Genomic DNA, 21,364 nt, shown 5'->3' with positions numbered 1-21,364 from the left:
AAGCCAGCCTTAGAATATAGTATGTATACTACAAAACAACCAGCTTCCCTGATGGCTCAAGTGTAAAGAATCAGCCTGCAATGAAGGAGTTGCAGGAGACACAAGTTCGATCCCTGGGTCAGGAAGATACCCTGGATGAAGGCATGGAAACCCACTCCAGTATTCTTGCCCGGAGAATCTCATGGACAGAGGAGCCTGGTGGGCTACAGTCCATAGGGTCGCAGAGTCAGACACTGCTGAAGTGATTTAGCATGTGCACACACGCACTACAAAACAACAGTTTACAGAAGAAGAGAGTTTGCCTTTTTGATACTGTCAAATCTAGATCAACATTAAGTTGACCCAGTATATAAGTTTCTCAGTTGTTGAGTCAATACAAGACAATTGTTCTGGGTCTATTTATATTGTTTCACTTAGAATTAAAAATTTCCCCCATTTGTTTCTAAAAGTTAATGTTTTACCATCATGACATAATTACAGTAACATCTATACAGCAAAATGTGCAAATCTAGGAAGCTGACCATAGGTGGAGATAAATGTTTAAACCCTTTCCATTCATCATTTTTTTTAATTTTTTTTTTTAGTTTTTTTATTTTTTAAATTTTAAAATCTTTAATTCTTACATGTGTTCCCAAACATGAACACCCCTCCCACCTCCCTCCCCATAACATCTCTCTGGGTCAACCCCATGCACCAGCCCCAAGCATGCTGTATCCTGCGTCAGACATAGACTGGCGATTCAATTCTTACATGATAGTATACATGTTAGAATGCCATTCTCCCAAATCATCCCACCCTCTCCCTCTCCCTCCGAGTCCAAAAGTCCGTTATACACATCTGTGTCTTTTTTCCTGTCTTGCATACAGGGTCGTCATTGCCATCTTCCTATATTCCATATGGAAAGAGACACATGTACCCCAATGTTCATCGCAGCACTGTTTATAATAGCCAGGACATGGAAACAACCTAGATGTCCATCAGCAGATGAATGGATAAGAAAGCTGTGGTACATATACACAATGGAGTATTACTCAGCCGTTAAAAAGAATTCATTTGAATCAGTTCTGATGAGATGGATGAAACTGGAGCCGATTATACAGAGTGAAGTAAGCCAGAAAGAAAAACACCAATACAGTATACTAACCCATTCATCATTTTTTATAGAGTTTAATTTACACATTAAAAATTTATAAAATTGCTTTTCTTCTCTTGGTTTATCTATCAATTTCTTGGAAGTGATAGTATTCATATATCTTAAACAGAGCAAATCAAATAATAAATATCATATTTGAGATCCTAACTGTTAAAAGAAATCATGTGTATTGAACAGGAGCTTTAAGTGAAAGTCGCTCAGTTGTATCTGACTCTTTGTGACCCCATGGATAAACAGTCCATGGAATTCTTTAGGCCAAAATACTGGAATGAGTAGCCTTTCCCTTCTCCAAGAGATCTTCCCAACCGAGGGAGTGAACCCAGGTCTCCCGCACTAAAGGCAGATTTTTTACCGGCTGAGCCACAAGGAAAGCCCAAGAATCCTGGAGTGGGTAGCCTTCCCTTCTCCAGTGGATCTTCCCAACCCAGGAATGTAACTGGGGTCTCCTGCATTGCAGGCAGATTCTTTACCAGTTGAGCTACCAGGGAAGCCTCAATAGGAACTTTAGAGGGCTTAAATTAACGATCATATTTATTTACAATGTATCTCTTCAGTATTTCAATAAAAAATAATCTAAACTATTTAATAATAATAATCTAAAGTGATTATTTTGTACACCATTAATGCATAAACAGTTTTGCATCATAAAATCACAGTATTGATCACACGTTGCCTTCTAAAGCCTGTACTTGTAGTCTTGAATTTTGTACACTGTGAAATTGTAATACATATTAAAGAGGATTAGTCATGTGTATTGCTGTTTAAATTTGGTTACACTTGTAGAGTCCTCTCCCTTCTCCTACTGTATTTTGCTACATATTTCTGCCATTTCTGGTAGTTATCTGGAAAAAATGAATTAGGTCTCACCTATCTGTCCTAGATTTCAAAATCTCATAATTTATTAAGGAAGAATTGGGTTAAAAATCATCATTTTTGTCTCTTTAACTGATAGCTGTAAAATTTCTTAAGATATTGGCCTTAAGATGCATTCTAACTGTGAAACTTTAAAATATCTGAATGTAAGAGATAAGCAGATTTATCCCAGAATCAGAACTCAGTTTTGACAGCTTGTTGCAGAGGCAAGCACTGTGTAACTCTAAGCTTGGTGTTATGTCTTCCCTATAAAGAACTCAAGCAATTAAAATGTTTTATTATATCCACAACAAAACCAACTGAATAAAGATTAGGAAGAGGCTCGGTTATGGAGATACAAATAGAGTCACTCTTTCAATTACATTTATTTCTATGTAAATGGATACTCATTATAATAAAGTATAATCCTAATACTCTTTTAAAGAATATACTTCATCTTATTAAAATAATAAAGGGCAAAATATTTACATCTGTTTTAAATACAAGAATTAGAAGCCTGGAGATGATAACTTTTTCATTACCAGGAACTCAATTATAGTTTTACTATAGTTTTAAAACTATATCTATAGTTTTAAATGGAGCATTGTGAGGAGTATATCATGAATTGATGGATTATATAAGCAATGTGACTTGCTCTTGGTTATAACAAAATCTTCCTTTCAAATAATTTATTCATTTAATACAATTTGAGCAACATATACACATACTGTATAAACTATGTATCTGAACATATACACTTTCTTCTTAAAAATTTAAACTTGGACATAATTTTATATTAAAAATGGTATATCTAAAATTGATTCCAAAATCACATATTTGGGAGCAGTCTCTCTTTTTATTTCTTCAGTTACAAAACCCATTGATTTGGAATCCAACCACCTGCTACGGCAGATGAGCACCTTCTTCCTCTCTGAAAGGAGAGTGCCTCAATCTGTGCCTTGGAGCTCTTTTTGGCTATCTTTGCTTTCACTGATTATTATCTATTATTTCTCTTCAATATGTAATCAGATGCATGTAACTACATTTTTCTCATTTTTAAAAATATTTTTTCAAACCTCATCATTCCAAAACTCAGTAACAACAGCAGCAGCAAAGCAATGGCAACAAAATTCTGTGGATCCCACTCTTTTTCCTGTTCCCAATAAGAAGTAAGCTTTCCTTCATAACCAATGTTCTCAAAACGTTCGGTTATTTTGTTTTGATTCTATCACCTACACAACTGTGACTGACCACACTGGTTTTTGCCTCAATGACAAAAACAGTCCTACTACTGGATCCAAACCACGGCTCCTCTTTCACTAAAACCAGCCTTCCTTCCACCCCAGTGTGGCTCCTTCCCCATCCATTCCTGAACTCCCATTTGCTCAACATTCTCTTTCGTAATATTCTCATGATTTTCTTTCTTCCTCACTCAACCCCAATTCACAGTCTCCTTTGTAGATTTGTTTTCAACTGCAATACAGTTTGAAGTTGAGTCCCATCAGGTTTGGACCTAAAAAGACTTTTCTTCTCAATCGATGGCCTCTCTCTGGATGATCTTATCCATATCCTTGGTTTCAAAATCCACTTACAAATAGAAAACTTACAAAAATATGTCATCAGTTCTGATCTCTCCTCAGAGATCATGATGGAAAAAGACTCTTTGGCATCTCTATTTGAATGTCTTAAAAATATTTCATCTTCAACATTATAAACTATAGCAGAAAGTTTACATTTTACTATTTAAGTAAACATTTTGCACTGTTACCTATTAATAAAATATATTTTCAGTTATTCTGTTACACAAGATAGAAACTTTGGAAATATTATTTAACCCTTTCCTTCTCTAGCCACGCCCAAATCAGACCCAGCATCAAGTCCCACTGGTGTAACCTAAATTATATCCATTAAATGTAATCATTTTATTTTGATAGTTACTCCCTCTCCCTGCCCCTCTCCAACCACACCCACAAAGTAGTTCTAGTTACAAGTCCTCATTACATATCTTAGAGAATATTAGTTATTCTGCCAAATCCACTTTCCCTCTTTCATTTCACTCCCCATTTCTGAATTGGGAATTCTAAAGTGCAAGTGAGATGCTGAGATGAAGCCCTTTATTAAAATATGTAAATGGCTCTTCAATTACCTTATGCATAAACAGAAATCTTCAATAGTTGCCTCATGAAATGCTATGTGATTTGACCTCTACTTGTCCCCAGAAGCTTCTGGTAATGTGATAACATGAGCAATACTAATGCTTTAAATAAACATATTTATTGAGGTATACTATATATTCAGAAAAAAAGAATAAATCATACCTATATCCAGGTGAGTTTTCATTGTAATCACACATATACAAAGATAATTTTCTTGAGAAACAGAAACCTTGAAAACATTTTCTAGGTCCAAGATAGTCATTCTGCCTGGGGTGCCAGGGCAGCAAAGTGAACTTTCCTGTTCTTATAAATGCTCCTCTTAATCAGAAACGTAGAACATGTAGTCAGTCAATCCCGAACCACCGAGCCAACTCTGGGCTCCATACATATTTCCCTTTTCTTTGATATTTCTAAAGAAGGTCAGCCATGCAACCCCAGCCAAAACCATGTCATCTCTGCACTGTTGCTTTTAACACCCTATAAAAAATGCTCTTGCCTAGACATCCATCAGAAAGAGCTCCCCAGTGCTCGTGAGCACTGAACTCTCCCAATCCATAGAGTATATTCCTTGAATACAGGGTATCAAACTCATTACTAAATTGTTTTATTTTTTTTGGCCATTTAACATTTTTTTTTCTTCCTCTATTTACATCATTACCATGTACTTTATGTTGATTTGCCTCACTGGTTACAAATTTTCTAAGTAATTTTATTGTTCTATTGAATTTTTCCGTTTCAATTATTTTATTTTCCTAGGTTCACTTTTCCAGTGAGTGTAGGTTTGTTTGTTTGTTTTTCTTTCATTTTTGTTGGTAGGTGTTAGCAATCCACTGACTATTTATTCTCCCTCTTTTTTGATCACAAATGTTTGGCAAAATTCTCCATTTTAACACCTATTTTCTGAGTAAATTAAGCATGGTTATTTTAAAATCCATGTATGGTAATTTTATTATCTTAATATCTTCTGATTTTCTTCTCCTCTCTGCCCAGTCCTCTACCTCTCTCTTTTCTTCCTTCTTCCTCTTCTTTTGGTACTTGACTCTTTCCATTAACATGATTTATGATCTTTTATTAAAAATTGGTTATTTGGTATGAAAAATGATGGAGATAATTTAAATTCTTTCTAATGGTACCTTCCTCTAAACATTTAATTTTGCTCTCTAGCATGCTATTAAAGTACATGGAAATTAGTTTATGGGTTGGCGTCCATCTGAAACTAGATTTCAGCCTTTATGAAGACTAGTTTATTGCCTATTTAGCATATTTCTATAATTTGGTGAACTGTGAAATCAATTTTTGACTCTTAGCTATTACTTTTGCAAAATTTTTAGTCCCTTGGCCCTGTTCACTAAACACCAATGCAAAGTGTTTGTATTTTATATTTTAAATACAATATATATTTGCAATTATGCAAATGATTACTTTTTAAAAATCGTTTCTTTTTCATTCTCTCATCTTTTACTTGAATATTATTATGCTTATAAGCATTCTTACATTACCTGTCATGTATCCTAATTTCACCATATTCTTCTAATTATCTATCTGGACTATATTTTAATGTCTTTATTTTTTTTTCCAAGTACAAGTTATTAATTTTTTCAAGTTTATCTTAGTGTGCCTCTTAAAGAGTCCAGTATGCTTTAATAACATGTATTATGTTTTTATTTCTAGAATTACTTATTTTTAAAACTCTCTTGGACTTTATGTAATTCTTATTTTAGTTTATATTTTAAGCTTTTGATTTTGATTTGAGTTGTATAAACTTCATCTATATTGCATTTTATATGAAATTACAAAAACAAAGAATTTACTTTGTTTTTTGTTTCCCTGTGTCTCTCACTCATGGTTCTCTTTTGAATGCATGTGTTTTGACATGAGTCCAAATGCTTAGGAAATTAATCTACATTCTTTGAGGTCTGGTTTGAATATGTGCTTTTCCAGAGAGAATTTGAATTTCTAGTTGGCTAAGTGTGATAACAACTTAAACAACTTTATATAAAAATGTCCCCATGGAACCCTCCTACACTGTTGGTGGGAATGTAACCCGCTCCAGTACTCTTGCCTGGAAAAATCCCATGGATGGAGGAGCCTGGTAGGCTGAAGTCCATGGGGTCGTTAAGAGTTGACAAGACTGAGTGACTTCACTTTGACTTTTCACTTTCATGCATTGGAGAAGGAAATGGCAACCCACTCCAGTAGTCTTGCCTGGAGAATCCCAAGGACGGGGGAGCCTGGTGGGCTGCCGTCTATGGGGTCGCACAGACACAGAGTCGGACACAACTGAAGCGACTTAGCAGCAGCAGCATGGAGAAAACAGTATAGAGGTTCCTTAAGAAACTAAACATAGACGTGCCATATGATCTAGTGATCCCACTCCTTGGTATGTTTCTGGATAAAATCATAATTCTAACAGAAACAAGCACCCCAATATTCATTGCAGCACTATTTATAATAACCAAGACATGGAAACAACCTAGATGCCCATCAACAGATGAATGGATAAAGAACACATGGTACCTATATACAATGAAATAGATAAACTTAGGCATAAAAGAATGAAATAATGCCACATACAGCAACAAGGATGGCCCTAGAGACTCTCACACTAAGCAAAGCAAGTCAGAAAGAGAAGGAAAAATACCATATGATACTGTTTATATGTGGAATCTAAAATATGATGCAAATGAACTTATCTATGAAATAGAAACAAACTTACAAAGAGAAGAGATGTATGATTGCCAAGAGGTAGAAAAAATTGGGGAGGGATAGACTGGGAGTTTTGGGTTAGAATACACAAAATATTATATATACAGTGGACAGACAATTAGGTCCTACTGTATAGCACAGAGAACAATATTAAATATCTTGCGATGAACCATAATAGAAAATAATATGAAAAATAATGCATATATATCTGTACCTATACATGCTATACAGTGTATATGCTATATAGTATATACAGTATAAAATAACACAATATTGTAAATAAAGAACACTTCAAAATAATTTCTTATATGGCCTCCTTTTATTTTTATATATTTCACAAAATAAAGTTTAATTTTATCCATGCTATTTTATGACAGTTGTCTTCTCTGCAAATTAAACATATTTTTTTTTCCCCCACCTACTCAACAAAGGAACCAGGACAAGAAAAATTCTTTAAAGACATCTTTTTCACAATGGGTTTATTTTTCTCTTGAATACTATAATGAAAATATATGAAGATGTCTCTCTTTATAATCCTACTTCTATAAGAAGTTTCTACTAGATTCCCTAATATGGACAAATATTATTTTCTGAATTATTTTAAAGCACAGACTTCAAAAGAGATGTCTAACGTCTAAATTTACTAGAACTTAGATGGTATCTTAAGGGTGATATCTGGCCAGGATAGAGTTAAATAATATTGCACCAAATATTTTACATTGCAGGTGGATTCTTAACCTGTCTGAGCCAGCAGGGAAGCCTTGCACCAAATTTTTTAGATCTCCTTACATAGCTTAAAATGCTACTGAGATATTATTAATCAACCAGGATCCATATTATCTTGGCTCATGTATATTTATTTAGGTGTGGTAGTGTGACCAAGTGCCAGACAACGGAACATGTGCTGAAGTAACGAATGAAAATTCCAGATCTAGACCTTAAAAATCTCTCACAAAATAATTTAATTATTTTCTGAGGTCCCTGGTCAGTGTCCATGTGCTGACAATGGCAGAGACACAGGATATAGGAGTTCAGTTCAGTCGCTCAGTCATGTCTGACTCTTTGTGACCCCATGAATCCCAGCACGCCAGGCCTCCCTGTCTATCACCAACTCCCAGAGTTCACTAAAACTCATGTCCACCAAGTTGGTGATGCCATCCAGCCATCTCATCCTCTGTCGTCCCCTTCTCCACCTGCTCCCAATTCCTCCCGCTCCCAATTCCTCCCAGCATCAGTCTTTTGCAATGAGTCAACTCTTCACATGAGGTGGCCAAAGTACTGGAGTTTCAGCTTTAGCATCATTCCTTCCAAAGAACATCCAGGATTGATCTCCTTCAGAATGGACTGGTTGGATCTCCTTGCAGTCCAAGGGACTCTCAAGAATCTTCTCCAACACCACAGTTCAAAAGCATCAATTCTTTGGTGCTCAGCTTTCTTTATAGTCCAACTCTCACATCCATCCAATAGCCTTGACTAGACGGACCTTTGTTGGCAAAGTAATGTCTCTGCTTTTGAATATGCTATCTAGGTTGGTCATAACTTTCCTTCCAAGGAATAAGCATCTTTTAATTTCATGGCTGCAATCACCATCTGCAGTGATTTTGGAGCCCAAAAAGATAAAGTCTGTCACTGTTTTCACTGTTTCCCCATCTATTTCCCAAGAAGTGATGGGACCAGATGCCATGATCTTCGTTTTCTGAATGTTGAGCTTTAATCCAACTTTTTCACTCTCTTCTTCTACTTTCTTTGAATGGCACTGATACATGTATACTATCATGTAAGAAACGAATCGCCAGTCTATGTCCAATGCAGGATACAGGATGCTTGGGGCTGGTGCACGGGGATGACCCAGAGAGATGTTATGGGGAGGGAGGTGGGAAGGGGGTTCATGTTTGGGAATGCATGTACACCCGTGGTGGATTCATGTCAATGTGTGGCAAAACCAATACAGTATTGTAAAGTAAAATAAAGTAAAAATAAAAATTAAAAAAAAATCTTTTTAAAATTTTTTATTTTTAATATAAATTTATTTAATTGGAGGTTAATTACTTTACAGTATTATATTGGTTTTGCCATACATCAACATGATTCCACCACAGGTATACACGTGTTCCCCATCCTGAAACCCCCTCCCTCCTCCCTCCCTGTACCATCACTCTGGGTCATCCCAGTGCACCAGTCCCAAGCATCCAGTATCATGCATCAAACCTGGACTGGTGATTCCTTTCATATATGATATTATACATGTTTCAATGCCATCCTCCCAAACCATCCCACCCTCTCCCTCTCCCACAGAGTCCAAAAGACTGTTCTATACATCTGTGTCTCTTTTGCTGTCTCGCATACAGGGTTATTGTTACCATCTTTCTAAATTCCATATATATGCATTAGTATACTGTATTGGTATTTTTCTTTCCGGCTTACTTCACTCTGTATAATAGGCTCCAGTTTCATCAATTTAAAAGCTTCTGCACAACAAAGGAAACTATAAGCCAAGGTGAAAAGACAGCCTTTAGAATGGGAGAAAATAATAGCAAATGAAGCAACTGACAAACAATTAATCTCAAAAATATACTAGCAACTCCTGCAGCTCAATTCCAGAAAAATAAACAACCCAATCAAAAAATGGGCCAAAGAACTAAATAGACATTTCTCCAAAGAAGACATATAGATGGCTAACAAACACATGAAAAGATGCTTAACATCATTCATTATCAGAGAAATGCAAATCAAAACCACAATGAGGTACCATTTCACACCAGTCAGAATGGCTGTGATCCAAAAGTCTACAAGCAGTAAATGTTGGAGAGGGTGTGGAGAAAAGGGAAACCTCTTACATTGTTGGTGGGAATGCAAACTAGTACAGCCACTATAGAGAACAGCGTGGAGATTCCTCTTTCAATTTCATCAACAGGCTTTTTAGTTCCTCTTCACTTTCTGCCATAAGGGTGGTGTCATCTGCATATCTACGGTTATTGATATTTCTCCCGGCAATCTTGATTCCAGCTTGTGTTTCTTCCAGTCCATCGTTTCTCATGATGTACTCTGCATATAAGTTAAGAACTCTGGATATGTGTTAAGTCAGTAATGTTTTAGGTTTAACTTTTGTAGCACTAGCATTACTTTATCTAATCTATAATTGGTTACTTGCAGTGCTATAATAATCCATAGGGCATTTTCTTAATGTTAAGTGACAACAGCTAAGATTCATAGAAGATGCTGGTAGAGGCTTCATAGAACACATAAAATCATAAAATTAGAACAAAGAAACATGGATCTATTGTAGTAGAAATTACAGATGTTTCCTAGTATTTCTGTCACAGCACATTTCCTATATACATATGTTGCACTTCCCAGTTCCTTCGTGGTTGGAGGAGGTCCTTCTTAACTAATCTCATCCAAATGGTCTTCCCAGGTGGTGCTAGTGGTAAAGAACCTGCCTGACAAAGCAGGAAACATGAGATGTGGGTTCAATCTCTGGGTCAGAAAGATCCCCTAGAGGAGAGCATGGCAACTCACTCCAGTATTCTTGCCTAGAAAATCCCTTAGACAGAGGAGCCTGGAGGGCAATAGTCCATAGTGTCACAGAGTCAGACATGACTGAAGCAACTTAGCATGTAATGTGCTTAGTTACATCTGCCAGGTTCCTCTGTCCAAGGGATTTCCCAGGCAAGAATACTGGAGTGGATTGTCATTTCCTTCTGCAGGGTATCTTCAGAAGCCAAGATTCAAACCTGAGACTACTGCCTCTCCTGCACTGCAGGCAGATTCTTCAACTGCTGAGTCATCATTATGTCATCTTTACTTGTAGCTCACTGGACAGGATTAGTTCAGGAGGACCTCATTTGTACCTCAATTGTAGGTGAATGAACATAACACTTTGGGACTAGAGCATTAATTAGATGGTATTAGTTCTACAAAGTTCTCTCTCTCTCTTTTATTTTTTTTTTTTTTCCTTCCTGCTCAACTGATCAGCAATCTTCCTGGAAGTAACTATACTATCAGCTTTGATTCCAGAGTAAAGATGTCACAAAACAAAACTCAGAGTCATACAGTAATTTGATATATAATGGTTAATCAATGAAGGAGAATGTTTCATTTCATTCCACTGTGGTATGAAGTTGTTTAGTTCTTTATTGTAACCTGCACTATACCCATGCCAAATAATGCTGAGATATGTAAGTTGCAATATAGACCAAGTGCCTACTAAGCTAAAACTGTAGAGGAAATTGAAAATGGTATTTTAGAAGGATATTGGTAGCAAATCGCTACATTTAGAAACACATTAGATATGAAACCATTGAGCTCAAGAGGATTTGCCTTTTTTTTTTTTTCTCCAAGTAAAATGGAATAGAGGGCAAAAATGTTGTGCCAGCAGAGCTGCAAAAGGTAACTGATTATAAGCCGAAAATGTAAGCAATGAACTCCAAGTCTCTAATGAGTGTCTACGTGTGAGGAGTAATTTTAGAAAAACTACATGGAATTCATCACCAGACACTTGCATTGAATTGCTCTATAGAAGACAAAAAAAACCCAAAAACCATGAAGTTCTAATATCTTAAGTTTCTGAGACTTTGGGTGTGTTAAAGCAGTTATTTGATTCTAACATACTAAAACTTTTCATTTCTACATTCATTTTCTCATCTGATTATTCTTTATTATCTTGTGAAAGTAACTATATTTGTAAATATACACTTACAATTATATTTTAAGAAGCTCTTGTGTTTTTCCCCCACTGGGAGAATTTTGAAATATATATAAGCCATTATATTAACAGAAATAGAAGTATGTTCCTTCAGATTTTAGCAAATAATCCCTAATTCAGGGAAACCTAGTTTTCACTATCTGACATCATGTAAATTTGTAATTATGTAAATTTAACTAAGCCACTTACAATTACTAATATTTATATTTATGATTTTTTCTGGGAAGATTTTTTCAATTACCAATCTACCTCACTTTAAGATCAAGGAAACAGAGGCTTATTTCTTTCCTTTTAATTTACTTCTGTGTCTGATGAATCTAGTAGAGTTCTTAAAACATGAAAAGATAATAAATATTTATAATTTCTCTTATATATTATCTCTTTTAATTAATGACCTTTTAATATTATTATTGTACTCATTCATACAAACTTTAAACAATGTAAGTACAGGAAGAGGTTTTTCTGATATGGAAGGTCCAACCTCAAATATGGAGAAGGCAATGGCACCCCACTCCAGTACTCTTGCCTGGAAAATCCCATAGACGGAGGAGCCTGGTGGGCTTCAGTCCATGGGGTCGCTAAGAGTCGCACACGACTGAGTGACTTCACTTTCACTTTTCACTTTCATGCACTGGAGAAGGAAATGGCAACCCACTCCAGTGTTCTTGCCTGGAGAATCCCAGGGACAGGGGAGCCTGGTGGGCTGCCATCTATGGGGTCGCACAGAGTCGGACACGACTGAAGCAACTTAGCAGCAGTAGCAGCAGCAACCTCAAATATATGAAAGCATTCACAAAAATATTTTACCAAATAATGCCAATTATAATATCAAAAATGAAACACAGCTCAGTAAATATGTTTGTCACATCTATGTCCAAGGCAGTACGCAGAAACTAAAAGAAGAAAAAGGTACCAATGGGAAGACTTAGCCTTAGCTGTCAATTTAATTAAAGTCAAAATGAGTGTACAATAACTCATACCAAAGCAGAACACAGAGGTATTGCTGGAGCCATATAAAATGGGACACTATACTATTATTTGTCTTACTTGGACATTTTGTGAGTAAAAGGAGATGCTACTAACAATTACCCAGGTACAATAAGCATAATCTGGAACTAACCCTAGCTAACGAGCTGGTCTATACTGATTTACAATATCAGCATCGAAGAATAGAAGAGTAAAAGAGCCCTTTCTCTTGAGAATAAAAAAATATGAGAGTATTTTTTTGGTTGTTATTGGTAATTGATTTAAAAAACTGAGTAGAAGTACAAAAAGTACTACAGGTACAAAAACTTGTACAATAAAAGGCGTTTTACCCAAAAAAATCTAGGAATTTTCTATGAACAATTAAATGGTTTATTTAATATATAAAGAATATTTTTGCAAAGCTCCAATTCTGTAGAGACCAATATTATTTTAAATTTGAACAAACAGATTCAGAAAAATTAAAGCTCATGTACAAGTTATTAATAACACAGATGTTAAATTGCACATTGAATTTCAGTCCCAGTGAAGATCTATTTTTTCCAGTAGTCATGTATGGATGTGAGAGTTCAACTATAAAGAAGCCAAAGAATTGATGCTTTTGAACTGTGGTGTTGGAGAAGACTCTTGAGAGTCCCTTGGACTGCAAGGAGATCCAACCAGTCCATCCTAAAGGAGACCAGTCCTGACTGTTTATTGGAAGGACTGATGTTGAAGCTGAAACTCCAATACTTTAGCCACCTGATGCTGGGAAAGATTGAAGGTGAGAGAAGAGGAAAACAGAGGATGAGATGGTTTGGATGGCATCACTGACTCAATGGACATGAGTTTGAGTAATCTCTGGGTTTTGGTGATGGACAGGGAGGCCTGGCGTGCTGCAGTCCATGGGGTCACAGAGTCGGACATAAGCAACTGATCTGAACTGAAGATCTATTCGGCCCTAGAATAGTCTGTATGAGAAGACAGTACAAGATGTAGTGAATTTGAATACCAAAATTGTGAAAGAATAAATCATTTTATAGGTAATATTAATTCACTTAAAATTTGATTAGGGGAATGGTGTGCAGTTTCAATAGCAAGATGTTCGTAATATGCTGCAGTGAATTGCAGTTACACAAGATATTATATTAAGGGTAAATTTAAGTGTTAAAATAGTAATAGTCTCATTAGACATTGCTGATCTTGTGGGATTTGTTTCTTTACTAACCTGTGGGAAAAAAAGATGTTCAATCAGTACATGCCACAGATGCTAGTGTTGACAAGCAACAATTATGGCTAAGTCAGAGTGAGGAGCTCTCCTCTGTTTATCTCCTCCCATATGCCTCATAAAACACTATATGAGCTGTATAAAATTCATGTCAAAGTAATTTCTCAAAATAACTAAGAGAACTTGGTTAATGCCTCTGATATTAGGAACAGAATAACAAACTTACATGAAAAACTGCATTCAAGTAATGACACAATTAGAAATTGATCTTGAGCTAATGCACAAATTCACAAAATACCAACTTTTGTTCAAAGCTTTAAGAATCACAAAATACATGAACTTCTGAAAGCTGTTTCTTAAAGTGTGCAGCATAGAGCATTTAACTGAATATATATGAAAAGTAAAACTAAACAATTTCTAGGATACTAAGAAAGTTTTCCTTTGAAGATGTGGATGTGCTTCATATTCTAAAAGTGTGCAATATGCCACCATGAAAGGGTAAATACTTTAAATTTTAATTATTCTAACTATACTTTTTTTCTTCTCTTCCTTAGCATTGTGCTAAAGAGATATTTAAAAGGAAACTACTCATCTGCAGTTATTTTCTTCCAATCCCTTTTATGATATTCATGCCCACTATCTTGCTCTCAGATTTGTGCAGTGCCATGAAAATGCTCAAGAACTTGCTCTGCCCCAGTGAGAGATGTCTAAGACCACACGAATTGTATCTGGAATGTGGTCATCCATTTCTACCTACACAGGATGTTCTGTGTGTATTCTCTTGTCATAAGCATTTGTTCTGATTTCCTTCTTTTTTAAAACTTGATAACTTAGAGTTATATCTAGTAAAAGTTGCTATCATTTTCATTTTCTCATATGTCTGGCTACCTATACTTTTAAATACTTTCATGAGTATAAAATTCTCTTTGCTTCTGTTTTTATACTTCCTGTTTTCCTTGACCAGTGTTTCTCGTAGACATTCACCTGCTTCTCAGTTTCATAAATGCAGCCTTACCATGACTTCTGGAATGTTTTGTACACATTTTCTCTAAAGTTTTCTGCATTTCCAGCCAGTCTCCCAGTAGGTGCCTGTCCATTAAAGGTTTTATTTTCAATTATGGTAATATAATGCCAAGATGCATATAATATGTACAATTAAATGGTCTAAACTGTGTATTGGCATACCAGAAGATGATGAAGAAAATGGCACCGAAATAATATTTGAAGAATTAATGTCTGAGAATCATCCAAAAATGATGAATATCATGACCAACAAATTCGAGAAGCTTGGTAAATATCAAGTAGGATAAATAGAAAAGAAAGAAAAAGAAAGAAGCCGCCCAGTCGTGTCCAACTCTTTGCGACCCCATGGACTGTTGCCTACCAGGCTATTCCATCCATGGGATTTTCCAGGCAAGAATACTGGAATGGGTTGCCGTTTCCTTCTCCAAGAGACCTTATTGAACCTGGGTCTCCCACACTGTAGCCAGACACTTTACCATCTGAGCCACAAAGGAAGTCCAGGATAAATAGAAACTAAATCACATCTAGTCTTGTCTTAGAATGCTGAAAAGCCAATACAAGTAGAAAATCTTAAAACTCATTAAAGTTAATAGGGACAATAACTTCAAAGCAGCAACAGTATGACTAATGCCTTCCTTAACAGAAAATGTGAAGGCAGGAGACAATAAAATGATGTCTTTAAAGTAATGAAAATGACAATAACAGCTGCAACACCACCTAAAATTCTGTAGCTACAAAAATTGCACCAACCTAAAACTCTGTACCTATAAAAATAGCACAAAAGTGAAGGTGAATGAAGGCACTAATAAACAAAAAGAAAACAAGCAGATTTTTGTTTCAAATAAGTTTCAATGGATCACAATAAACTGTGGAAAATTCTGAAAGAGATGGGAATACCAGACCACCTAACCTACCTCTTGAGAAATCTGTATGCAGTCCAGGAAGCAACAGTTAGAACTAGACATGGAACAACAGACTGGTTCCAAATAGGAAAAGGAGTACATCAAGGCTGTATATTGTCACCCTGCTTATTTAACTTATATACAGAGTACATCATGAGAAATGCTGGGCTGGTAGAAACATAAGCTGGAATCAAGATTGCAGGGAGAAATATCAATAACCTCAGATATGCAGATGACACCACCCTTATGGCAGAAAGTGAAGAGGAACTAAAAAGCCTCTTGATGAAAGTAAAAGAGGACAGTGAAAAAGTTGGCTTAAAGCTCAACATTCAGAAAATGAAGATCATGGCATCTGGTCCCATCACTCCATGGGAAATAGATGGAGAAACAGTGGAAAACAGTGTCAGACTTTATTTTGGGGGCCTCCAAAATCACTGCAGATGGTGACTGCAGCCATGAAATTAAAAGACGCTTACTCCTTGGAAAAAAAAGTTATGAGCAACCTAGATAGCACATTCAAAAGCAGAGACATTACCTTGCCAACTAAGGTCCGTCTAGTCAAGGCTATGGTTTTTCCAGTAGTCATGTATGGATGTGAGAGTTGGACTGTGAAGAAGGCTGAGCACCAGAGAATTGATGCTTTTGAATTGTGGTGTTGGAGAACACTCTTGAGAGTCCCTTGGACTGCAAGGAGATCCAGCCAGTCCATTCTGAAGGAGATCAGCCCTGGGATTTCTTTGGAAGGAATGATGCTAAATCTGAAACTCCAGTACTTTGGCCACCTCATGCGAAGAGCTGACTCATTGGAAAAGACTTTGATGCTGGGAGGGATTGGGGACAGGAGAAGAAGGGGACGACCGAGGATGAGATGGCTGGATGGCATCACTGATTTGATGAACACGAGTCTGAGTGAACTCCGGGAGATGGTGATGGACAGGGAAGCTTGGCGTGCTGCGATTCATGGGGTCGCAAAGAGTTGGACACGACTGCGTGACTGAACTGAACTGAACTGAAGAGAAGGTATAGGAATTTTTTTCAGGATAAAGTCAGTAATTTCAGATAAAATCATAGAATTGAAACAAATAATGAAATATACTAAAATAGGCAAACATATAGTTAACAATAAATGTAGCAATGCTCTGTAGCAGTAATTATAACAATGTCTTGTGGGGTCTTTTAACATATATATATATAATATACATGAGTAAAATTTAGTGACTGAATAATGGAAAAGAAGGAATGGGATATGGAATTGAAATATGTTAAGTTCAGTTATAACAGGTGAAGAATGTAGTCTCAATAATAATAAAATATTTATATAAGATGTGGACATTCAAAATTAAAGGAAAAGTATATAAAATGATGTTGAGAAATGAGGAATATAAGGGCAAAGAACAGACAGGACAGGAAAAAAGAAAAACAGGTAATGCTAAACTAAGCTCAACTAATTTAGAAATTTATATTCATTATGAAAGGACTTATTTCTTTACTGAAAAGCTAAAATTTGTTACATTAGATAAAAAAATATAATGCATTAAAATTCAAAGCTTATAGGTTTTAAAAATAAGGACATGGCTAGTTCGAAAGTAAAAAGCTGAAAACCTTAACTAGAAGTAAAATGTAAACATCTATACTAATATCATGCCAGAGAGATTTCAATGAAAGAGATATTACAGACTCAAAGAGACATTCCATAAAGATGAAAAAAGGCCAATAAATAGAAAACATATTAATAATATGAATTCCAAGCTTATTTTTTAAAAGGGAACATCAGAATAAGAAATAGATAAATTACAAACATAATCAGATATTTTAACACACTTCTTTTTGAAAATGAAAGAACAAAACTAAAGATCAGTAAGGACTATATCTAGTGTATTTTAAGAACGCAAATTTGTGTTATGAGTTGCTAAAATCACTGCATTAACAGAATAAAAGAAAGACAGTATATTTCAATATACCTTATGGTAAAATTCCCAGTAATCTAGTGAAAAAATGAAAGTCAAAGTTGCTCTTTGTGTCTGACTCTTTCTGACCCCATGGACTACACAATGCATTGAATACTCGAGGCCAGAACACTGGAGAGGATAGATGTTCCCTTCTCCAGGTATTTTCCAAACCCAAGGATCAAATTCAGGTCTCTAGCATTGTAGGTGAATTCTTTACCAGCAGAGGCACAAGGGAAGCCCAAGAATACTGCAGTGGGTAGCCTATCTCTTCTCCAGCGGATCTTCCCAACCCAGGAATCAAACCAGGATCTTCTGCATTGCAGGTGGATTCCTTACCAACTGAGCTATCAAGGAAGCCCTAGAATTATCAGGGAAGTAATCTAGAATCAGAACCAAATCTTTCCAAAGTTACAAAAAATACCCTATTGGCATCTTATAACTAATTTTTAACTATCAAACTTGTCCTTAAGACAAAAGATAAAGATGCATTTTTGTTCACTCTTTGGTTCATTATTATGAGGGACTTCATAAGTAATGTAATAACACAAAATAAAGATTTAAAAGACATAAAGCTCTTGTGCAATTGACATGAATGTATGAAAACTTTTAAAGTACCTATAAAATGCACTATTAGTAATAAGTCAATTAAATTGCTAGATATAAAGTCAATACATACAAATCAACTATATTTCAATTTACTGACATGTGAAATTAAAAATCTAATCTAAAATTTCTTTCAAAATAACCTAAATACACCAATTATCAAAGAAGAGTTTAATATGGTCAGATCATGTTGCTGACAGAAATTTAAAAGACAAACTCATCTGTATACCGTATTTCTTAATTAGCAAATAACTTAGGATGTCAATTCTCCCCATGTTATATTGATTCAATACAGTATATCGACAGTCCAGGTTCAATTCATGAGGCAGGGTGCTCAGGGCTGGTGCACTGGGATAACACCGAGGGATGGGATGAGGAGGGAGGTGGGAGGGAGGGTCAGGATGTGGAACACATGTACACTCATGGCTGAATCATGTGAATGTATGGCAAAAACCACCACAATATTGCAAAGTAATTAGCCTGCAATTAAAATTTAAAAAATCCAGCATAAATAAAAACAGATGTGATAAAAAAAAATACAATCCCAAGGAGCTTTAACAGTCTTATAGTTGTGAAATTTTGCAACATGATCTTAAAATTTATATTTGAAAAAAACTGCTTTAGAATAGCCTAGACTCTTGAAAGAGAATTCCAAGTTGGAGGATTTATTCTACCAGATTTTGAAAGTTACAATCATACAATATTAATTACGAGGGTGTCATTCTGATGTGAGTACAGAGATGGAATCAAGTAAGTTGCTCAAGAATATATACACACGTAAATACATATATTATTTTTTACAAAGATACAAAGAAAAATCACAGGAGATGGTCGTTTTTTCAGTTGTTCAGTCAGAAATGGTTAGTCATTTCAAAAAAAAAATGGTACTGGATCAAATAACCTTAAGAAAAGATAATGCAAAACATATTTTGGTTTCTGCATGATTGTTAACTCGGTTCAGTTGTGTAGGACTCTACACGACCCCATGGCCTGTTGCCTGCCAGGATCCTCTATCCATGGGGATTCTCAAGAATACTTGAGTGGGTTGCCATGGCCTCCTCCAGGGGATCTTTCCTACCCGGGGATTGAACTCATGTCTGACTGAGTCTCCTGCAGGCCGGTTCTTTAACCACTGACACACCTGGGAATGATTAGGGAGCTTCACCAATTCAGTGGACAAGCACTTGAGCAAACTCCACGAGGCAGTGGAGGACGGAGGAGCCTGGCATGCTGCAGTCCATGGGTCACAGAGAGCCAAGGCATGACGCGACTGAATAACAAAAATTATACCAAGTAAAGAACGACCTTTATTTTTAAAAGAAAGCCACATTCCTAATGATCATTAACCTGAATATGTATTTTCAAAGTGTTTTTGTTGCTAAAATATTTAAGCAGCCACTTACATGTTTTTGAAGCACGGTGCAATTTTCAAGTTTGAAAATGTCTTTTATGATTCAGTGGTCTCTTGAAAAATTCCTACAAAAACGTAGCACTGCATTTCATCTCTGAGAAAACGGCCTCTTTCTTTAGTTCCTTTTCCAAAGAATTTCCAAACAAAAGTATTATTTATAAACAAAGAAAGATGGACCAAGACAAACAGTATTTACTTACCTAAAACCCTGTTGGAGGAGGTCACGGAAAGGATATAACGGCTGACTGAACGGAGAGCAGGACGGGACAATCTCCAGGGATCGGACTAGCAGGCTCGCCAAGGCACCATCCCTGCCTCCTGGGTCTCGGAATCTAGGCCCCGCCCACTACTCCCAGTGCGCAGCCGCAGCTCTGCCCGAGGGCGCCGCCTGCGCAGAGCTATGCACTAGTGACAGTCTAGAGAGGTCTGAAGGGTGATGGAACCGCATTAAGGATGCTTTATAAAAAGTTCTAAGCTTCTGGTTGGCGAGAGCAGAGGTCTACATACTCACTTTTGGCCGCCAAAGACGAACCTCATCAGTAAGTCACCTTGCTTATTAAAACAAGGCTTATTAACTTGGCTTATTAACTCCACCACTTACCAGTGTGAGGTGGTCTGTCCCTCTCTTCGTCCTCTCCTCGCCCTCCTCAAAAGTGGGGGCCATTTTGGAATTTCACCACAACTCCCCAGATTGTGAACCAACAAAGCTATCTCTTTCAGATTTGTTTCTGTTCTCGGCTTATTGAAAAAGGAACTGTGAGTTTGTGGAGATGTGTATTTATAGACTGCAACTTATTTCACGATTTAAAATGACAGTTGTGAAATAATTTTTGCTTCGCTTTGGTGTTTCAGATAAGTGCTATTGAGGAGAAATTTATATAAACTTAATTATATTTTGAAATTTAACTTATTTTAATAATTTTTAGTAATAGAGTAAACTATATCCAGAAAAAGAGGGTGAAAACTTTGCCTTAATCATTTAAAATTAATATATCAAATAGATAACATCATATATTGTTGATAATAATGGAATTATAGTAGCATCCTTACATTTCATATCTAATTCACATTATTTCACATTTCATAAATCATTCCAGTATATCAATTTACAGGGCACCTATACTGAGGTGTTTGATATAAGACCTTCTCTTTAACATATGCATTTATACAGCTATAAATTGACTCTAAGCTCTGATTTACTTTCCTACCACAAGTTTCAGTGTTTGTTTTTCATCTCAAAATGTTTTCAGAATTTTTCTTGTGATTTCTTTATTGACCCATTGGCTCTTTAGGAATGTAATGTTATATAATCATAACATGGTTTTGATTTTTAATTTTTTTGTTACTCATTTCAAATTTTTTTCTATTATGGTGTGAGAATAGGCATTGTATTGTTCTGTGCCTTTTAAGTTAATTGAAATTAGTTTTATGGTGTAGGATTTCAGTTGTTCTGGATTGTGTCCCATGTGCACTTGAGAATAATCTCTGTTCTGCTATTTTATGGTGGAATATTTTATTTATGTCTGGTTTAGTTTATAGTTATAGTTTATAGTGTAGTTAAGGTATTTTATTTCTTTATTGATTCTCTGCCTAGTTGTCCAATCAACTGTTGAAACTTAGACATTGAAATTATCATTGTTGTGTTGTCTCCCTCAACTCTGCTATATCATGTATTTCCCTTAATTTTTATTTTGCATACACAGGGGCTTTGTT

At 35.9% G+C, this 21,364-nt stretch overlaps 1 long non-coding RNA gene across 1 annotated transcript in view; it reads right to left on the bottom strand.

The window, feature by feature from the left end:
• The window catches only part of LOC121819803 (uncharacterized), a 168,416-nt gene extending 148,438 nt beyond the window's left edge, over positions 1 to 19,978 (bottom strand). The window contains exon 1 of the long non-coding RNA XR_006060103.2: positions 19,852 to 19,978. This is a non-coding gene — a long non-coding RNA (uncharacterized LOC121819803). The remainder of the gene's footprint in view (positions 1 to 19,851) is intronic.
• Positions 19,979 to 21,364: the final 1,386 nt, after the last annotated feature.

Source organism: Ovis aries, chromosome 6 (genome assembly GCF_016772045.2).
Source record: "Ovis aries strain OAR_USU_Benz2616 breed Rambouillet chromosome 6, ARS-UI_Ramb_v3.0, whole genome shotgun sequence".
NCBI lineage: Eukaryota > Metazoa > Chordata > Mammalia > Artiodactyla > Bovidae > Ovis > Ovis aries.
Note: the sequence above shows the minus strand (reverse complement) of the source record. Positions and strands in the feature narration are given on the sequence as shown.